Raw genomic sequence first — 19,441 nt, forward strand, 5'->3', positions numbered from 1 at the left:
GGCCCCTCCCTCCCATGGCCCACTGTACTGTCTCCACAGCCTCTTCAGCTTTTAGGAGAAAGGTTTCATTACCGAGAGCAGCCAGGAGTCAGAGTGGCTCTTGATTGATGCTGTCAGTTAGATGAAGAGCTCTTGTGGCAGAAACTGTCTTTTCTTCATTAAGTTTGAAAACATGCCCGGGGCTAGTCTGTGATCTGCTCATCAATAAATGGAAATATACTGATAGATCCAAATTTATGCCAGGCTTAATCCCCTGTTTTCGCTCACCTCAGTGTGAGGTGTGAAGAAAAAGGGAAAAGGGAGATAGCAGCTTTGGCGTGAGGCTCTTCTCCAGATGGGCCATCACTGGGCCAGCCTCCAATCTGTGGGATAGAAAAGTCTTCTATTAAACACAGAGATCTTCCACCTTTGATTCTTTCTATGACCATTAGGGGAACTGGTTATGAGGAGGAAATACCAGCAAACTCTGAGTATGTAACCAATGACTCAATCACCAACAATCTCCACCAAAATAGCCCTTTAGGGCTATTAGGAAGGTTGAAGATAATAGGGATTGGGTTTATCAAAGTACCCAAATGTCTGTATGACTGCAGGACAAGAGGCAGGCATTGCTAAGGGCTAGCATACAATGGAGAAAGAAAGTATAAAAGGGAGAAAGGAAAGAAAACCACCATTCAGAAAAGCCAAACAAGACATCCCTTAATCTGCCTTAGAAAATAAAATTAAAGAGAGCTCTACTTTCTGCCATCAAAATCAAGAGAATGAGATGTAAATAAATAAATAAATAAATAAATAAATAAATAAATAAAAACAATTTTAAAAGAGCAGGCACCAAAATTCCCATCAAGCCAACAGGCATTAGCTTAAGAGCTCTATCCTGTGGGTTTTCAACAATTAAGTTCACTGACCCACCTTGATTTCATTACGTGAGGTAATGTCAATATTGGCATGCATTTCCTAAAATTCTGGCTGTGCAGAGACAATGCCATCAATGCTGAGGGCCTGGGCCATGGGGTATGGATGGGGGTAAGAAGCTGTTCTACATTGTTTGACTCCTGATTTTCATTTTCTTGCATTTTTTCTTCTCATCACCAGGCTTTACTCTTTTCCTTGCCAAGTTGCATTACTTTGTCACTGAACTGCAGCCTCTTATGGCAGTTTTACAAAGAGCTCAAAAGGCGGGAGTGACCATCTATGTTGTGTCCTTGAGCATGCTCCTCCTGTTCTCCCAGTATCCTTTTGCCTAGGAATTCTGCTCCTTTGTCGTGCTCACTGAAACAACATTTTATTTCAGAATATTGTAAACGTCCATCTCATCATTTTACTCAACAGTTATTAAGAACCAATCTTCATTCATTCATTCATTCATTCATTCATTCATTCACTCATTCAACTAACATTGATCACTTACCATGAGTCACAACCTCCCTTTTTCTGTATGAAGATGGAAGACAGAAACAATTTCAAAATAACACTAATGGGACATCATGTGACATCCTACAAACATCAGGTGGTTAGGAAAGCCTCTCATAAGAGGTAAGGCTTGAGACACAACTGAAAAGAGAAGTAGGACATAGCAGAGTGTATGGAACAGAAAAAGGAGACCTTCCAGGCAAAAGGAGAACCATGTGTAAAGGCCCAGAGGGCAGAGAAGCAGAACATGATGCATTTGAGGAATAATCTCAGTAATAAATTATGTTAATAGAGCACTTACTCTGTGCCAGACCCAGTGGCGAGCACTCCACAGATATTATTTCATTTAGTGTTCAGAACCCTGGCAGGTGTGTAGTATTATTAATTACTCTTATTTTCAGATAAGATATTAAAGAAGTTAATTTCCCAAAATCAGGGAAATTATATATGATCTGAACTGTTGCTCTGACTCAGGAACCCATATATACTACTGTGGCAGACAGCAGAGTCTTAGAGCACAACGTATGATGGGAGAGATGAGTGGTATTAGAAATGAGGGCTAACAGGTACACAGGAGCCTTGCAGACATACCAAGGAATCTGGACATTATTGAGTAGTCATTCAGGAGCCATGACGAATTTAGGCAGAAATGAGAGATGATTAGATTTGGAAAGATCACTCTGGTGGAAAAGCAAAGAATCATGATAGTGAAAAAGAATGACAAAAATTATCTAAAGAGGTATTTTAACCAAGGGAACGCTTTCTGGTTTATCTCCAGAAGCTTGCCCACCCCCACTCTTAAAAATACAAAATGAAGATAGTGAAAAGGCTCAAGATTTTTTAAAATTATAAATTATACTACAGATTTTGCTTCCAGCCAAAATTGAGTAAAAGAGATTGGATTCATACTCCTGGATGAAACGACAAAAAAGTAGACAATATACATAAAAAATTGGTTTGCAAAACACTGGACATCAGGCAGTGAACATTAAGAATCTCTAAGAGAAAAAAAAAAAGAATCTCTAAGAGATGAGAAACAAATGAACTGATCCCCACAACTGGCCCAACTTAGTACCTAGAGAAAGTTTCCAGGTCATGGTACAAGGGAGGGGACCTGGATGGAGCCTAACAGTCTTCTTGAGTTGAAGACATGGATCTTGGAGTCCTGGAGACAGTTCAAGTTTTCAGGGCAAAGTAGTGAAGGGGAAGGAGATGCACACACACACAGAGAAAACTCTAGAGAGCTTAAGAAGGTCCCCCTCTAGAGTTGAGTACCAGTCAGCTCAAGTGTGTAAGGAAACTATTCAAGATTGAGGGGGGAAAAAACCATTTGAAAGGATTAGAAATAAAAAGGAACAGTGCCTTTTATCCACCAGCCAAAGCGCAAAAACCTCGTAATTATACAAACAGGGATTTTGCCTCAGTAGTGGGGAAAATTAACCCTAACCACACTGCTATGATCCTGCCTAACAAAGCATAAAAACAGTGAAATACTGAAATACTCAAACTACTTCAAAGTAATTTAATAATGTCCCAGGAAAAAAGCTCAAAAATATTTATAGGTATACTAAAATATATAACACCTAAGAAGGTAAAATTCTCAATAGCCACTTAAAAATGACCAGGCATGAAAAAAATAAAACCCAGGAAAATACAGCCATAATCAGAAGAAAAAAAATCAATAAATCGAAATTGACTCAGAATTGGTACAGATGGTGGAATTAGTAGAGAAACACATTAAAAGAATTACTAAAACTGTATTCCATATGTTCAAGAAGGTAGGAATACTTTAGCATGTTAACTGAGACACGAGAGATATAAAAGAGGACTAAATTTAACTTCTAAAGATAAAAACTACAATGTCTGAGATGAAACATATACTAGATTAGATTAAGAACATATCAGACATTGCAAAAGAGAACATTAGTAAACTTGAAAACATAGCAATAGAAACTTTACAAAATGGAGACGAAAAACAAAGAAACAGAGAAGCTCTAAACTGTCAGACAACTACGAGGCCAAATATTCATGTCACTTTAATCTCTGAAAGAATAGGACAAAAACAGTATTTGAAGAAATACTGGCTGAAAAATTTTCAAATTTGATGAAAATTATAAGTCCACAGATCCAAGAAGCTCAACAAACTCCCAGCACAAGAAAGTGAAGAAAACTACACCAAGGCACATCATAATCAAATGTTTAAAACCCAATGATAAAGAAGAATCTAAGTAGCAGCTAGAAAGAAAAAAATTATGTTACATCTAAAGGAAAAAAGGTAAGAATGGAGGCAGGTTTTCTCTGAAAACAATGGGAACTAGAACACAATAGAGTAACATCCCTATAATACTTACTGGGGAAAATCTGTCAACATAGAATTCTTTACTTTGTAAAAAGGCAAAATAAAAATTTTTTCAGGCATTTAAAAGCTAAAAGAATTCATTAACAATAGATCTACATTACAAGAAATGTTCAAAAGAAATACTTCAAGCAGAAGGAAAAGGATAGTAGATGTAAATCTGAATCTACACAAAGAAATAGAGAGTCCTAGAAATGGCAACTAAATGGGTAAACACAGATTTTTTAACTTATCATTTAAGTTACTTTAAAAGATAATTGACTACTTGAGCAAAAATAATACAAAACTATTGTAGGCCTAATAAAATACATAAAAGTAAAATTTATGATAAAAATGGCACAAGAGCCAGAGAAGAGAAATGGAAATACACTGTTGCAACCATCCTTATACTATGCAAAAAGTGGTAGATGTCACTTGAAGGTGGACTGTGATAAATTCTGAGGTGTACTACAATCTAGACATAGCTTCCTGTCCAGAGGACAGGCTGTTCTGTGAAGAAAGCCCATCTGGAGTGTAGAAACACATGATGCGGCTAAGGTTCATGGCGAGGTGCATACAAGGTACAATGTGGCTGGAGCTACTTCTCTCCCTCCATCCTTCATTTATACATCTGATTCCCATTTGATAATGATAGGGCTACCCACAGAATAGCATCATGAAAATGTCACCATTCAAATATTCTTCTAGTTTACCTTTGTTCTCCTTGATCAAAATATTACAATTTGTTACACTAATAATGTGAATTATATTTGTGTTTTATTAATTAAAGCTGATGACTCTCATACTTGATAGTTCTATCATAATTCTTACGATATCAAATTTTCTCTCCTTGGAAAGGTAGGGGGCAGCAAGATGTGCCTTGTCATAATTATCTTGAGAGAGTATAATCTCTCAAGAAGGTTTCTTTGGAAGGGGTCTCTATTTGGCTTATTTCAACAGTCCAGATACCTTTAAAAAATGGCAGAAAATCTTTGGATGGGCCTACCTCTGGCATTGTTCTCACATTGGTTTTCAATGCCAAGCCCCTGTGGGCAATAATATGTTGATTTTAACAAGTCTGGACAAAGTTTAGAGGCTTCTGTTCTCCCCAACAAGATGACAATTGGTCCAGATCCAATCTGTGACCTCATTCTGGGCAGGTGAGCTATGCTCTTGAAACAATGACCTTCTCTTGAAGCTGCTAGCTGGATATTCAGCAGCAGTGGTCCAAAGAGGGACCTGTGCAGCTTTAACAGGAATTCTGTGAGATTTCTCATGACTTAGAGAGGCCCAGAGATATGATATTTACTACTGACAGAAGCATTTTCCTGTTGATAGACAGAATTGGCTAGTGTGCTGCGTCAGGTGCTAGGTTATCGGGTACAGAGTGCTGTATATTCTTCTGTTGTTAGATGCAGTGTTATATGAAGGTCAATCATGTAAAGTTAGTGAAGAGTACTGTTTAGGTCTTCAATATTATATCCTTTTGGAACCTTCTCTCTGGAAGTTCTATTATTACAAGAAAGTGCTAAAGTATCTTGATTGTAATTGTATGTTTGCTTTTTCTCCTTGCAGTCCTATCATCCAGGTTTTGCTTCATGTTTGGAAGCTCTGTTATTAGTTGCATAAATGTTTAAGACTTGTTACGTCATTAGTTAATGACCCTCTTTATCCCTGGTAATATTCTTTGCTCTGAAATCTAATTTGTCTGATATTAATATAGCTACTATACCTTTCTTTAGATTAGTGGACGATATATCTTTTCCACCAATCTACTTATAATGTATTTATTTATGTCTTGATATTTAAAGTAGGTTTCTTGTAAAAAAAGCACATAGTGAGTCTTGTTTTTTAATCCAATATCCTTTCTGTCCTTTAATTGGGATATTTTGACCATTTACATTAATATGATTGTTGATATGGCTGGGTTAAAATCTACCATCCTGCTGTTTCATATATGAATGCTGCTCTTGTTCTCTTTTTCCTTTTACTCCCTTCTTCGGATTAAATATTTTTATGATTTCATTGTATCTCTATTGTTGATTACTTCATTTTGCTAAATAGTTGTCTAGTCCACCAGTATAGCCTTTTTGATTCCTTTAATTGTTCAATTAAAAAAAAAAGACCTTCAATCATGCCGATAAAAGTAAAATATAAGTAGGAATGTGTTTATACATTCCTGGAATCTTGAACTAGGATCTATACTCTACTGAAATTATCTTATCCATATGTCTATTCACATAAAGACTTAAATACGATTAAATTCTACTTGGAGGCCAATTTGCCCCAGGCAAAGAGCAGTCAGTGAGTCTGAGATAACGATCAAAAGATGAATGCAGAGGATGCAAACATTCAATTAATAAGTTAGAGACCTACTGTGTGTCTAGAATGGAGTGTTATATGCATCACTTAGGAAATCCTCACCACAGCTCTCTGTGGCGATTGTTCTACAATTTCACAGATGCATAAAGCAAGACCCTGATGACAAGTTATTGAGTAAGTTTATAACACAAATAGCAAACAGCACACACTAGAACCCAGATCTGACCTAAAGCCCATTTACTGCCAATAGTACAGATGACCTCCAGATCCAAGAGAATTATTATCAGCACTGATGTCCCTAGCATCTAATAGATAGCTACTGCCTATCACCAAATGAGTGCTCAATAAGTATTTGTTGATTGAATGAATAAATAACAAGGTGTAAGGACATAGATGGACTCAAATACCACCTATTACATGAGAGTGGCTGTGCTGATCCTAAGGATGTCCAGTCATAGAGGTATCTCCTTTTACAAAACCTTGTCCCAAGCCCACCCTTGGCACACCACATAGATCTTTTGGGAGCAACTCTTAAACCCTTCCCTCACCCAGAAAAAAATTTCTGCATTTCCAATCTACTGGGGAGCCAATAAGGACCTTTTTTCTTCAAAGTTGGGATCGATTCCAATAATGATAGCTTAGTTAAAAAAAGAACAACTTTTCAAAAGTTAGTAACTAGCTCTAGATATAAGCAAGCTAAGCACATAAGCATCTACAGCCATATGCTGGGTCTGGTACTACACCAACTGAAAGAGAGTAATTGTAGATGCAGCCTGGTTTTAGTTCAGGTCTACACTCAGTAGGACTTCTTGATGAGGAAGCAGAAATAACTTCAATAGGATGAAAGTTCTGTTCTCAAACCACCGTAGGATTGATTTTTAAAAGGTGATGTGAATTTGTATGTGGACCAAGAGAGACACCAGAGGCATCCCCCAATGCTACCATACAGCCTACAACAGGAGCCCTGACAAAGCAACAGAAAGTAAAGGTAAAATCTAAGCCCAGTCCGAGCCTGGCAGAGCATTTCATGCCTCCCAAATCAGGGTGGGAACACGAGTTAAGAATCAGGAATTGAGGAGGACCTGTCAAGTTGTTGGGGCTGCCTTCTGTTTCCTTTCTAGGCTCATGCCTCAATTCTCAAGATTAGACACAGACCATAATCCATGTTTGCAGGGAATCTAGGGCACAACACTGGTTGCTAGAGCTGCTGCAAACTAGGATCTCAGCGCATAAAGATGACCCACCTGTCCAATCAGGTGCTCCCCTCTGCCCCTGATTTCAGCAAGAGGACCCAGAGCTATAACCAAGGTTATTATCTTTAATAAAAGAGTAGTCATCTCTTACATCTGAATAGTGCTTCACAACTTATAAAGCACTTTCATTTCCATTATATCATGGACAAGGCCAAACAGGCCTGACAGCAGGGCAAATAAACAAAAGCAAAAACTACTTTAAAAAAAAAAGAAATAAATAAAAAAAAGCCACCTTGAGTACAAACACTGAAAATCCAAGAAGAAAAGAAAATTGAAAATTAGAAACATAAACCTATAACCATGGCCAAAGAGGAGAGAAACAGACACAAGTGGATCAAGAACCTACAGAGCAAAGCAGCATACAAATTGGAGCAATCAATATGAATCATGAGAAAACCAAAGCTACAGATCAAAATCTAAACCACACCAGCCAATTCTGAAATAACCATTTATGTCTCTGAACACAGGGACAATGCGACTTCTCTGAGAGAAATCATTGACACTAATTACCTGCAAAGATTTGGTGAGCACACAGCCCCTGTTTTATTTAGGTAGCAAGGCGCTGTAAGAAACCTTAACTCAGACAGTGTTCATTCCTGCGTTGTTTTTCTAATTTTTTTCTAATTCTGATACAAGTTCAGAATGAAGTACCTCTAAACTCAGCACACTCACTCCAACCCAGTTATCAACAACACTTTAACTAAAGGCCTATGGTGCACACTGAGCGGCAGGCCCACATCTCTCTGAGTCTTGTCCCTCCTGTAGAGCACCGTGCAGTGGTACCAAATGATTGCTATTTTATTAAACATGAAAACCTTTCATAAATATAAGGATAAAATACAAATATATCATAAAATATCAATATTTTATTTATAAATAAACATTTACTAAGTGTCTATAAATAAATAGCTCTGAGCCTTCTTTCTGGGATCATGGGCAGAAGGGAAGAGGGCCTAGTTGGACTGGGCCATATTTGTGGACAATTTACACAGAACCGAGACAGACTAACAGATTCAGAGCACACATCAGTTTACTTATTTTGTAATGATTAGAAAGGGGGAACAACCTGCCCTCCCCGGCACCCATCATAGTGGAGTCATTTCACAAAAATATTCATAGTAGAACACTTTGGCTCTCCATAATTCAATTCAAATGTCAAATTTCATTTGGGTTAAAATGAGAAACAGCCCAGAGTGGAAATTAACACCAGAAGTTAAATTATTTATCATATAGGGTAATATTATTCAGAGTGCATTCAATAAATTAAAACAGGCTATCAACCTATAATTGGCTAATGTTCCTCAGCACCCTAACAAAAAGATAAGGATCATCTGTAATGGATTTATCAATATTTGTTCATGTCACCTTCTAATAATCTAATATTCTCAAGAATGGTTGGCTTTCTAAGCATTTTCTTGCTAGCTTGTGTGAATGGTGTGTAGCATTGAAGTTGGGGTGATCTACATTTAACTGCTGTGAGACTCAGTTTCCTCATTTTTAAAAAGTTTACCTCACAGAACTATCATAAAGATTAAATGAGATAATGCATGTAAAATGAACATCCTCATGCCTGCCACATGTTGGGCATCCAGAAAATGTTCCTGTCCTTGTTTTTTTTTTTTTTTTTAATCTTGTTCTTGGTCAAAAAAATCAACATCAGTTTGGCATGCCCCAGATCTACATGATCATCAATTATAAACAAGTGGAAAGCCAAAGAATGAAGTGTGTATAACCATATACACAATAGCACATTTCTACTGCCTATGTGTATGGGGATGTATTTGGAGCAATCTTGAATTTTTTATAAAATTTAAGGCTCGTCAAAAGTCATTGATCTTCTTCCTTAGCTCTTTTGTAATTCCCTTTAAAAACCTAGCATATCTTGTTCTTAGCAAGTACTCAACTACTTACTGTATTGGGTATATTTACAGTGTGTGCATGCATAAAGCTGCATTTCCTGCGATCTGTAGGCACTGGGGAATGAGCTATCCGTGCTTATAAATATTCCTGATAACCGAATCCTACTATATTATAAATATTCCTCAGAATGTTGAGACAATTTTAGATGGAGACATTTCTACCATTTTATACATGTCTTCACCTTTTTATACCAAGTTCACTACATGCATCTTGATCTGCTTGGTTGCTCAGAAACAAGGATTAAGTGTTACAAGATTATCCTGCGGTACAGCTATGCCATCATTAACACTGAAAATGGAGTTTCTACACAAATATCCCATCTCCCAAGAACAGCCATTAGCTACAGACCGTGCATTTGGAATCACCTACTTGGATGGCTCTTTTTCCATATTTTCTGGCTCTTGGTCAATGTGATGGTTCATTGTATGTGTCAACTTTCCTGGGCCACAGGATGTCCTGACATCAGGTCATGTATGTATCCTGGGTATATTGTCTGTGAGGGTACATCCTGATGAGATTAACATGTGAATAGGCAGACTGAATAAAAATCAACTACACTCCCTAATGTGGGTGGGCCTTAAACCAATTGAATATTGAAATAGAACAAAAAGTTTAATAAGAGAGAATTCCTCCAGCCTGGCTGCTAAAGCTAAGACCTTCGTCTTTTCCTTCAGACTCAACTGAAAAGTTGGCTGTTGGCCCTCCAGGGTTTCAGACTGAAACTTACACCACTGGCCCTCCTGGTTGTCAGTCCTTCTGACTCTGACTGCAGCTGTGCTACCTGGGTCTTCAGCTTGCCAACTGCCAATCTTGGGACTTCTCAGACTCCGTAATCATGTGAGCCAATTCTTTATAACACATATAGGATATTTATTTATTTATTTACTTACTTACTTTCATATTTTATGTATTATAGAATAGATTATTAAGCATTAATAAATGTTGACATATTTATTTAATGTATTTACTGTATTGTATATTTAATTATTTTTTATTTATATTACATTTTATTATGCTTATTTATAAACAAATATATTTATATATTATAAAACCTACTGGTTTTGTTTCTCTGGAGACCCCTGATTAAATACAGTCATGTATAAGACTATGTACCTGACCTAGACAAGAGGGATCCTTGCCCCTAGGCCTCACAATTCAGAGAAGTCTACATATCACAAGCAAATGAAGTAAAAATACATTTATTAAAAAACACATTGGCACCTTTGTCACTCAAGACCCAGAATTCATTGTTGCCACAGCACAACCAGTAGCCCTGAACATCCTCTCCCATAATCAGCACTGTTTAGGCCCCAGGAAAATCTCTACATCTTTTTCCCTGTATTCTCAAAACAAAAAGCAGCCGTGTTTGAATGCCATGAACATTTATGGGTTGCACTATTATTGACATTAATAGTGACATTACTTCAGAATGTGGAAAAATTGAGCATAAGATTTACTTGGCTAAAAGAATAACGTAAAACCATATGAGTTATCTTGTCAACTCTTTCCTCTTAGATAGCTTGAATTCAATAGATTCTTACATAACTTTGGTTTCCCAGCAGGGCTGAGCATTCTTTTCATGCTTTTCTTTGTGTCCTAATTTATGACTTCAGAAGTATTCATGAATAAGTATGGTATTCACAAGAGTTGCACAGTGTGACTAGGGAACAATATTCAACAATGCATATTACACTTAAATTTAGGTATTTCTATAAATCTAGGTGAAACATTTATTAAGCATGATACTGAATCTTCAGCTTAGCAAATAGATGAACATTAAATGTTAAAATTAAGAATAATTTTTAAAAAAGAATAATTTTATTTTCTTAAAAATAAGATTTAATGATCTTTTCAAAAATTAAAATGTCAGTTTTATTTACATAACTTCAATTTAAAATCTTGATGCCGTTAATTATACTTTATATTTGGGATTTTATTTTAATACTTTTAAATATTTTATTTTTTTAAAGATCTTATTTATTTATTTATGATAGACAGAGAGAGAGAGAGAGGCAGAGACACAGGAGGAGGGAGAAGCAGGCTCCACACAGGCGCCCAACGTGGGACTCGATCCCAGGTCTCCAGGATCAGGCCCTGGACTGCAGGCGGCGCTAAACCACTGCACCACCGGGGCTGCCCCTTTTAAATATTTTAGAAAAAAATAACTTTTAGAAAACATAAATATAATTTCAAGTTTTCATTTTATGTTTAATGTGTATTATATTTTTATGAAAAAGATTTTCATTTGTACACTTGTATTACAATTATAGTTCTTACTTCATAGACTGCTACTGTTAATAGAAAACCAAATGTGTGAAAATCTTGATTATCATCCCATAAGTGGTGATTTTTGTTAAAACTAAAGAAAACAAAATACATATATGCCTTTATTTTATTACTTAGCCAACAACATCAACCATAAAAATGACTCAAATGATTCAGATATACACAGTAAACAATTAAATTCTGTCATCTTTGATTTTCTGCCAAGCTTCAGTCATATAACAAGAACAACTTTAAACATATTTGTCAGTTTCGCCATTAGGAAGTTATAATTGTCAAGGTGGAAGGATAGACATATTTTATGTATTAGTCCACTAGTTTGACTTACAACTATAAAATATTTAGACATGTGTTACATGGGCCTCCATTTGCACTCTTGCCTTAAGTCCCACAAATATAAGGAGTGGGGTTATGGCCATATTCCCAATATGTCTCAAGAAGAGACATATTGAATTTGGAGGTCATGACAATATGGGGAAAATTCAGACAATCAGCTAGTACTTGAAACATCACATTAATGAACAGGTAAGAGGAAGGCTGTCAGGTACTTACCACTGAGGCTGCTATCTTCTTGACTCCTCAAGGTATCTCTCTGTGACAATGCACAAGGGTTAGCATTGTAAGTCTTCCCCACCAACCTGCTACAATTCCCAAGAGTCTCTGATTGAGTCATGGTAAACTTTACGGCTCCACTCAAAATACAAATGCCCATGGTAGATAGCACAATAAAGCTTTCTTGGCCTCTAAGTCCTCACGTATATTTGTCCCTTGGAATAGAGTTCACTGGTTCCCTGGCAACGTATGGGTCCAGGAAAGTGAGGAATGGGAACAGTTGGTATCTTTGTGCTTAAAAAAGAAACACAAAAAGGGCAGGGGTTGGGGAGGTGCATATGTGATGGGCCAGAGGACAGAAAGGCAAATACTACCTACTTTATAATTACTCCTTGGGCTGGCCCATCTCCTTGTTCTTAACCACTATATGTGGCTCTCTAGCAACTTAGATTTTCTAGATATGGTTGCATTTTTAGAAGGTTTGCGGATCATCAAGAAGGAAAAAGGTGCAAGAAGCCCATGGATGGGTGAAAGTGTAAATACTCAAGTATTCATGACTGTGAGTCATCACCTTCTCAGAGAAGTCACCAGATTCCAGTGCTTCTATGGCCTCTATCTCTGAGGAGAAGCTGGAACACTACTATCAAGGCCTCCCTGCAATAAATGTAGGTATGGAGCTTTTTATTCCCAATGATAAACTCCAAGGAGGCCATCAGACCCGATTCTCAAGAGTATGGGAGAGAGATGCATAGTGTCTCTAAAGAACACTGAAATGGTAATGAGATCTGATTCTTCACCAACTAGATGCATAATCTCCAGTGGGTGGCCATATTTCTTTCTGCCTCAGTTTCCTCACAAAAAAAGTAGACAACAATGCTGCTAAAATCTATTCTAGCTTTAACATACTTGAGAAGGGAACCAGGGAAAACAGAATCTCTATGTACAATTCCAGCAGCGACAAAGGCTAGCAGGTGAAACCACATCAGGCTGGTGTCCCATTCAGCCTGCCTGTGGGCAATGGAATAATGGAACACACTGTAACCTTGCACAGTAAACTAAAAGAAAGGGAAGTCAATATTTTGCATGTTTTTGTTTTGCTTTTTGTTTAATTCTGTAGGAACTCCTTCTCTGGGTCTATGAACTCAATCCAGTAGAACTTTAAAAAAAAATTGAGAAATAATTGACATATAAGATTATATTAGTTTCAGGGCAACATAATGATTCAATATTTGAATAGACTGCAAAATGATCACCACAGTAAGTGTGGTTAGCTAACATCCATCGCCAGACATATTTAGAATTTTTTTTCCTTATAATGACAAATTCTCAGATGTCTCTTAGCAAGTTTTAGATATACAGTATTATTAATAGTCACCATGCTGTAAATTATACCCCATGACTTACTTTATAACAGGATATTTATACTTTTTGATCACTTTCACCCATTTCACCCTCCCCCTACCTCCCATCTTTAGAGCACAGATAACATCACCTATTTTCTTCTCTGATTCATAGAAAAGGGCTTGAAGATAAATGAAGTAGCATGACTCTCATCCAATAGAGTATTGTTTGACCTAGCAAGAGACTACCCCCAGTGGTAGAGTAAGACATGTGGATGGGTTTGGGAAGGAAAAAGAGAATAGTGGAATGTTTGAAGGAGATAAAGAAGTCTTCAATAGGATTATAGAAATGACAGAGTAAACTGCCACCCCTGGCCAGAAATAGCCCTCGAAGTAAGCAATAAGGTGAAATCTGTCATTTCCTACCCATTTAGATTCCCTCACTTTTCTCCTGTATGGCCCAGGGCTCTGCACTTCCAACCACTCTTCCCTATGCTCACTCTATAACCTGTATTCTGAAGATATTCACTAGGAAAATGGTGTAATTTATACCCTAAATCATGGATGATTGCTGTGAAGTAAACTTACCTGCCCTTTTAAAGTTACCTTCTGATGGCACACCAACTTAACTCAAAGTAGGCATTTCAGATATGGAGAATGATATCTTGACAATGAGGGATGACTTGCTACCCCAACTCGCATAATGTATAGGATCACCCAATTCATCCATGGAAGGGTCATCATTCCTAAAGACATGCAGTCTGGAAAGAAAGATAGCTACAAAGGCCTGGCAAAACTGGATACTTTCAAAGGATAAGTGTGTGAGCCTCACTTCAGTTAATCCTTAGAACAATCAAGGAGAGTAACTATTACTATTTGACAGAAGAAAAAATGGAGGCTTGTAGGTGAGGAAGTATCTCGATGATATATATCAGTCAGCACATGTGAAACCTGATGCAAACACATGCCTGTCATCCCCCAAACACACTAACCACCATGCACAACACTTCCTAGAAGAGAAACCATGCCCTGAGAAACCGATTCATATATATGAGCAGTTTCTGACAACTTTTTCTTAGTAAGATTCTGCAGAGCTGTTCTGGAGGTCTAAACTCCATGATACTACCCTTCTGCTTTGCTTTTACCATCTGGATTTATGAACCAAAAGCAGGGAGGAAAGTTAGTACACTTGATGCCTCTAATAGTTCACACTGGCTCAATAGGCCTGTCTTTGAGAGGGGACCATAACAGGAGATGGAGGGGACATGGGAGGCAGGGAAAGAGAGAAACCGCAGTTAGGAGCAACAAGAAAACACCAAATGCAATTCTTTACCTCCAAAGCCTTTACACAGTTCCCTCTCTTGGCGAAGCATGACCTAAAGCACAGAATTGTCCCTTCTGGGAGCTTATTCTTGATAATGGCTCCATAGTGCACCACGGGGCCTTTAACCTTGACAGTATCCTGGACTATGCCCCTTGGTCTTCCTCTCATCTATGTGTGAGAGACAGAGATTAATTTTCAGGTCATTTGAAAGACAGCCACCTCGGCATCCAGAGCTGTTAAGTGCCTTGTCTGAGGTCGCACAGCTAGTAACTAGAAAAATTGAGATTAAACCCAAATTTCCTGACTGCTGGACCTAGATTCTTTCCAATCACTCCTGTAGCTTCTTACAAACCATATGGCTCTGCATTCCACTCCGATGTATTTACCCAATAGGAAAGAAAATGTGATTATCCCATATGAAGACTTGTACGTAAATGTTATGGTAGCTTTATTCTATAGCCAAAACTGGAAATGCCCCAAATGTCCATCAAGAGGTGACTGGACAAATAACTAGGGTTTCTGCACACAATATAATATGCCTCAGCAATACGGGAGAACTACTGAACACATATCAACATGGAAGAAGCTCAAAATAATCTTGCTGAGTGAAAGTAGTCAGTCAAAAAGAGCCTATGCTACATGATTCCACTTATATAAAACTCTAGGAAATGCAAATTAATCTATAGAGACAGAAAGCAGATCAGCGGCTGTTTGGGGATGGCAGAGGGACCAGAGGAACAAGAACAAAGGTTTACAAAGAGATACAAGAAAATCTCTGAGGGATAAATATGTTCACCATCTTCATCCCCAGGGGCGGGGGGGGGGGGGGTGGTGGTGGTGCTGGTTTCACAAGTGTGTGCAATGATCAAAATGTATCACGTCGTACAATTTAAGTATGTAGTTATTGTAGGTCAATTGTACCTCAATACAATCGTCTTTAAAAAAGAAAACATATGGCCCCACTTGGGCTTAGAATGGCCAATTCAACCACCTCTCACTTGACGCAACCCCCCAAAGATGTTCTCCTCCCCTGGGCTTCAGTCTGTAGCAAGGTCGCTGCTAATGGGATGATGGCAAGATATCTGACCAACACTGATGAATGATTATTATAATCACAATATTAGTCTTCTCCTCCTCTTTCAGAATACAAATTTAGGGTGACTGCTGCTCCCTCTAGGCAGAGGTTTTCTTATTTCCTGCCTGGGGAGCACTTAGTAAAACAACCAGAAGCACTTATCATTATTATTCTTATTAAATAAGCCCAGTAAACATTGGGACTAGCCTTGCCGATTTAAGACAGATGTTTCAATTGCAGAGGGCTGGAAAATGCAGAGAGGGAACAGAGAGAGTAAAAGAGAGAAGCAACAGGGAGGGGACGAGAGAGGAAAGTGGGTGCCGGGGAAAGCAGACGCAGAAGGACCAACGCAGAACCTTCTACAAAGGTCCTCCACACGATGCAGCAGGCAGACTGCTGGGCTGTAGGTAGCTGCTCAACACAGTGAGCTCCTGCTGGTCTGCAGTCAGTCCACAGCTCACCACACAGCCTCGCATCCCTGGGATATGACATGTCGTGGGACTTTTACAGAAGTAAGATGACCATCTTCGCCCAGGATGGGAAGAGGAGACCAGCCCTTCCCCCTAAGGATCCTCAAGACCTTTCCCATCCCTACCCATGAAAGTAAACTGAGTTACAGCTGGGCTGCCCTCACATTCTTGGCCAGCTAGGGGACAAATATGCAATCTAAGACTCAGGGGCAGGACACTTGAACTGGGTTGTTAGGAGGAAGGCATGAGGTCAAAGCTGAGGGAATGTTATCTGCCCCTATATCTGAGTAAAAGAAAAACTAGTTTAAAAGCAGTGGATTCCCTCTGAAGAGATGCCAAGACTCTGCCCTGGAACTGTCTCCTCTGGAGGAGGGTATGAAGCTCACGAGATGGGAATCCTTGGCCAGGAGCCATTCTGTTATTGCTAAGAACTTGTCTGGCAAAGCTATCCATCACTGATGGCCTGTTGCATAGGGAAACTTCCTGCCTGTCAGTGACCCCTCAAACACCAGGGATGGGACTCTGAAAATATGGGGCTTCATGAACTTGGGGACCGGGGGTGAGCAGTGTTGCCAGCATCACTGACCCTCAAAGTGGTCTCTTAGGAGAAGCAGGTAAAAATCACTGGTGCTACTTATTGCAATGTAGACACCTGGTAAATCTGAATCTCTGTGGGCATTACCAGATTATCTGCCTTTGAACAAGCTCCCCAGATAATTCTCACCCATGCCAACATTCAGGAATCACTGTCCTTCCAGCTCAGAAAGCTGGGAATCTGGTGTCCCTTTTATGAGCAGCTCACTACCAACTTTCCTCAGTTTACAGGAAGGAAAGGAAAGCCTCCCATGAAATGATCAAGACCTTTCCCGCAGTGAACATTTCTCACAAAAGGTTCTCTTGCATACTGTTACACATTCCACATCACAGAAATAAAGGGGGGGGGGCCTTCCCATTCAGTTATTTGCCATTCCATGGAAAGGCACACAGGAAGGCCAGCAGGCAAGAGGCCAAGGTATGCTGTGTTGTGAGTCAAGCACCACACAAGGCTTGGTCTTCCCATCTGTTATAATCCCAATTCATTCCCCATAACAGACCATGGGCTATGAGTCATTACTCCTGTTACATGGTAGAGGCTAACACTTGCCACATATTCCTCCTAACTAAGCAAGGCTTGCTGTTCCAGATAGAGAGTGCTGCCACCACTAGAATGTCCTTAAGGACAGTGCAAGGCCCAGAGAATCATTGAGATTCACACAGCATAATCCTATTCCTTCCCCCGACAATTCCTCCTCAAAAATCATCCCACTTCTCCCAGTTGTAAATACCCGGCTTGGGTTCCACTGCCCCTGCTGGCAAGCCTCTCTCCTTCCCTTCAACACCCTGAGCTAAAACGTTCCCTCCAAAGGATATGTTGTGATCCACACACAGCCCAGATCTCTGGGGGTGGAGGAGAGACCCTAGGAAAGAAGAAGGTCATACTTGTACCTGAGTCACTGGAACATGGAACACACCAGGACAAACACAGCCTGTCCAGTCACGTCTACCCAAGCTTTGAAGCTGGCGTTTCCAGAATGTGTGTCATGCTGTTTTCAACCAGGTGGGCCTAGGTGTCTTGGCTGCGAGTCTCAACATGAGCTCTTCCTCCAGCCCCACAGGGATACAGGCTCCTTGCCAGACAGCAAACACAGCTGAATACTTTCATATCTCAGAGACAGTTGGGCCTGGACTCAAGGACCTGGTGACCAAAGATGGTTATGGTTCACCTGGAGAGATAAGAACCAGGCTGGGATGCTCCACTCTGGTTAAAAGGAAACATGAACTAGAGGCTTGGAGGTCCCTCTGCTCCTCCCTGCAAGGTCTTCATCTGCAAAATGGGGACCAACTGTTGCCTTAGTTTGGATTCCCCCAAAAGCAAACCTTGAGGGAAGGATTTGGACTCATATACTTTATTTGGGAGGTGACTGTAAGAAACACAAGTAAGTGAGAGAAGGAAACAAGACAAGGATGGGAGAAGAGCCAGGACTAGAACTAGTTATCATGGTGGGCAATGAGGTTCTATCTCCAGAGGACCTTCTTAGACCCATGTATAACACATCTCAGAGTGTCCCACCAAAAAATGGAGAAACTGGGGAATATATTCACCAACTCTTATCCCTTATTAGTTAAAGACTGCCCTTGGGGGCATGAGACTCCCACACTTTTAGGCTGCCTTATGTGTATACAGAGCAAGCTACTACACAGAAGAAGAAAAATCCCTCTGGCAGAGAAACTGAGAAACCTGGGGGCTTGAGGTAAGAAGGTAACAGTGGGCATAAGGAACATTCTTTGTACCTATAGGTGATGTCAGAGGTGGGATCGGGGAAGTGGTTGGAACAGCAATAGTACCTGCTGTACTTACCAGCCCCACAAGGTAAATTAAATTAGACAATGTATAAAACACATGGTACCATGGCCAATAGGCACACATACAAGCAAAAGCACTATTTTTTAAATATTTTATTTACTTATTCATGAGAGAGACACAGGGAGAGAGAGAGAGGCAGAGATACAAGCAGGCTCCATGCAGAGAGCCTGACGTGGGACTTGATCCCGGGTCTCCAGGATCACACCCTGGGCAGAAGGTAGCACTAAACTGCTGAGCTACCTGGGCTGCCCCAAAAGCACTATTATCATCATCATCATCATCATCATCATCATCATCATCATCATTAACTTTGGGATTTACATTATCACAGTTCACAGACTCTCCTTAACCAGACTGGAAACACAAATGCTTCCCTCTTCCCTAGACTGCAACTGCAAGTTCCATGGGACCAACACCTGGTCAGGCTGAGGTGTGAGGGAAGAGAGGGGTCACTGGGCACACAGCCATATGATACTACCCTAGAGGATGGTCAGCCCAACATAGCACACACTCTCCCAAGAGCCTACTGCCTGGCTGAGAATCCCCTCTGCCTGCTTTGTGAAGTCATCCTAACCTGGACAAGAGCCTTTACTGAATTCCCTTGTGATATGTTGGCATTACTATCCTCAAATGTCCACAGCATTCTCAATTTATCTTCTACTGTTCAAGTTCCATGACTAGAAACCTTCACGCAAACAATGCAGAAGTCCAGCCAAGCAGATTCCTTTAGGATTCACATGGAACCCTTGA

At 39.5% G+C, this 19,441-nt stretch overlaps 1 long non-coding RNA gene across 1 annotated transcript in view; it reads right to left on the bottom strand.

Moving 5' to 3' along the window:
• LOC121490446 overlaps positions 1 to 9,738 on the bottom strand; it is a 203,304-nt gene extending 193,566 nt beyond the window's left edge. The window contains exons 1-3 of the long non-coding RNA XR_005987675.1: positions 9,613 to 9,738; positions 913 to 1,272; positions 73 to 362 (exon numbers count right to left, since the gene is read on the bottom strand). This is a non-coding gene — a long non-coding RNA (uncharacterized LOC121490446). The remainder of the gene's footprint in view (positions 1 to 72; positions 363 to 912; positions 1,273 to 9,612) is intronic.
• Between the last annotated feature and the right edge of the window lie 9,703 nt (positions 9,739 to 19,441).

Source organism: Vulpes lagopus, chromosome 5 (genome assembly GCF_018345385.1).
Source record: "Vulpes lagopus strain Blue_001 chromosome 5, ASM1834538v1, whole genome shotgun sequence".
Taxonomy (NCBI): domain Eukaryota; kingdom Metazoa; phylum Chordata; class Mammalia; order Carnivora; family Canidae; genus Vulpes; species Vulpes lagopus.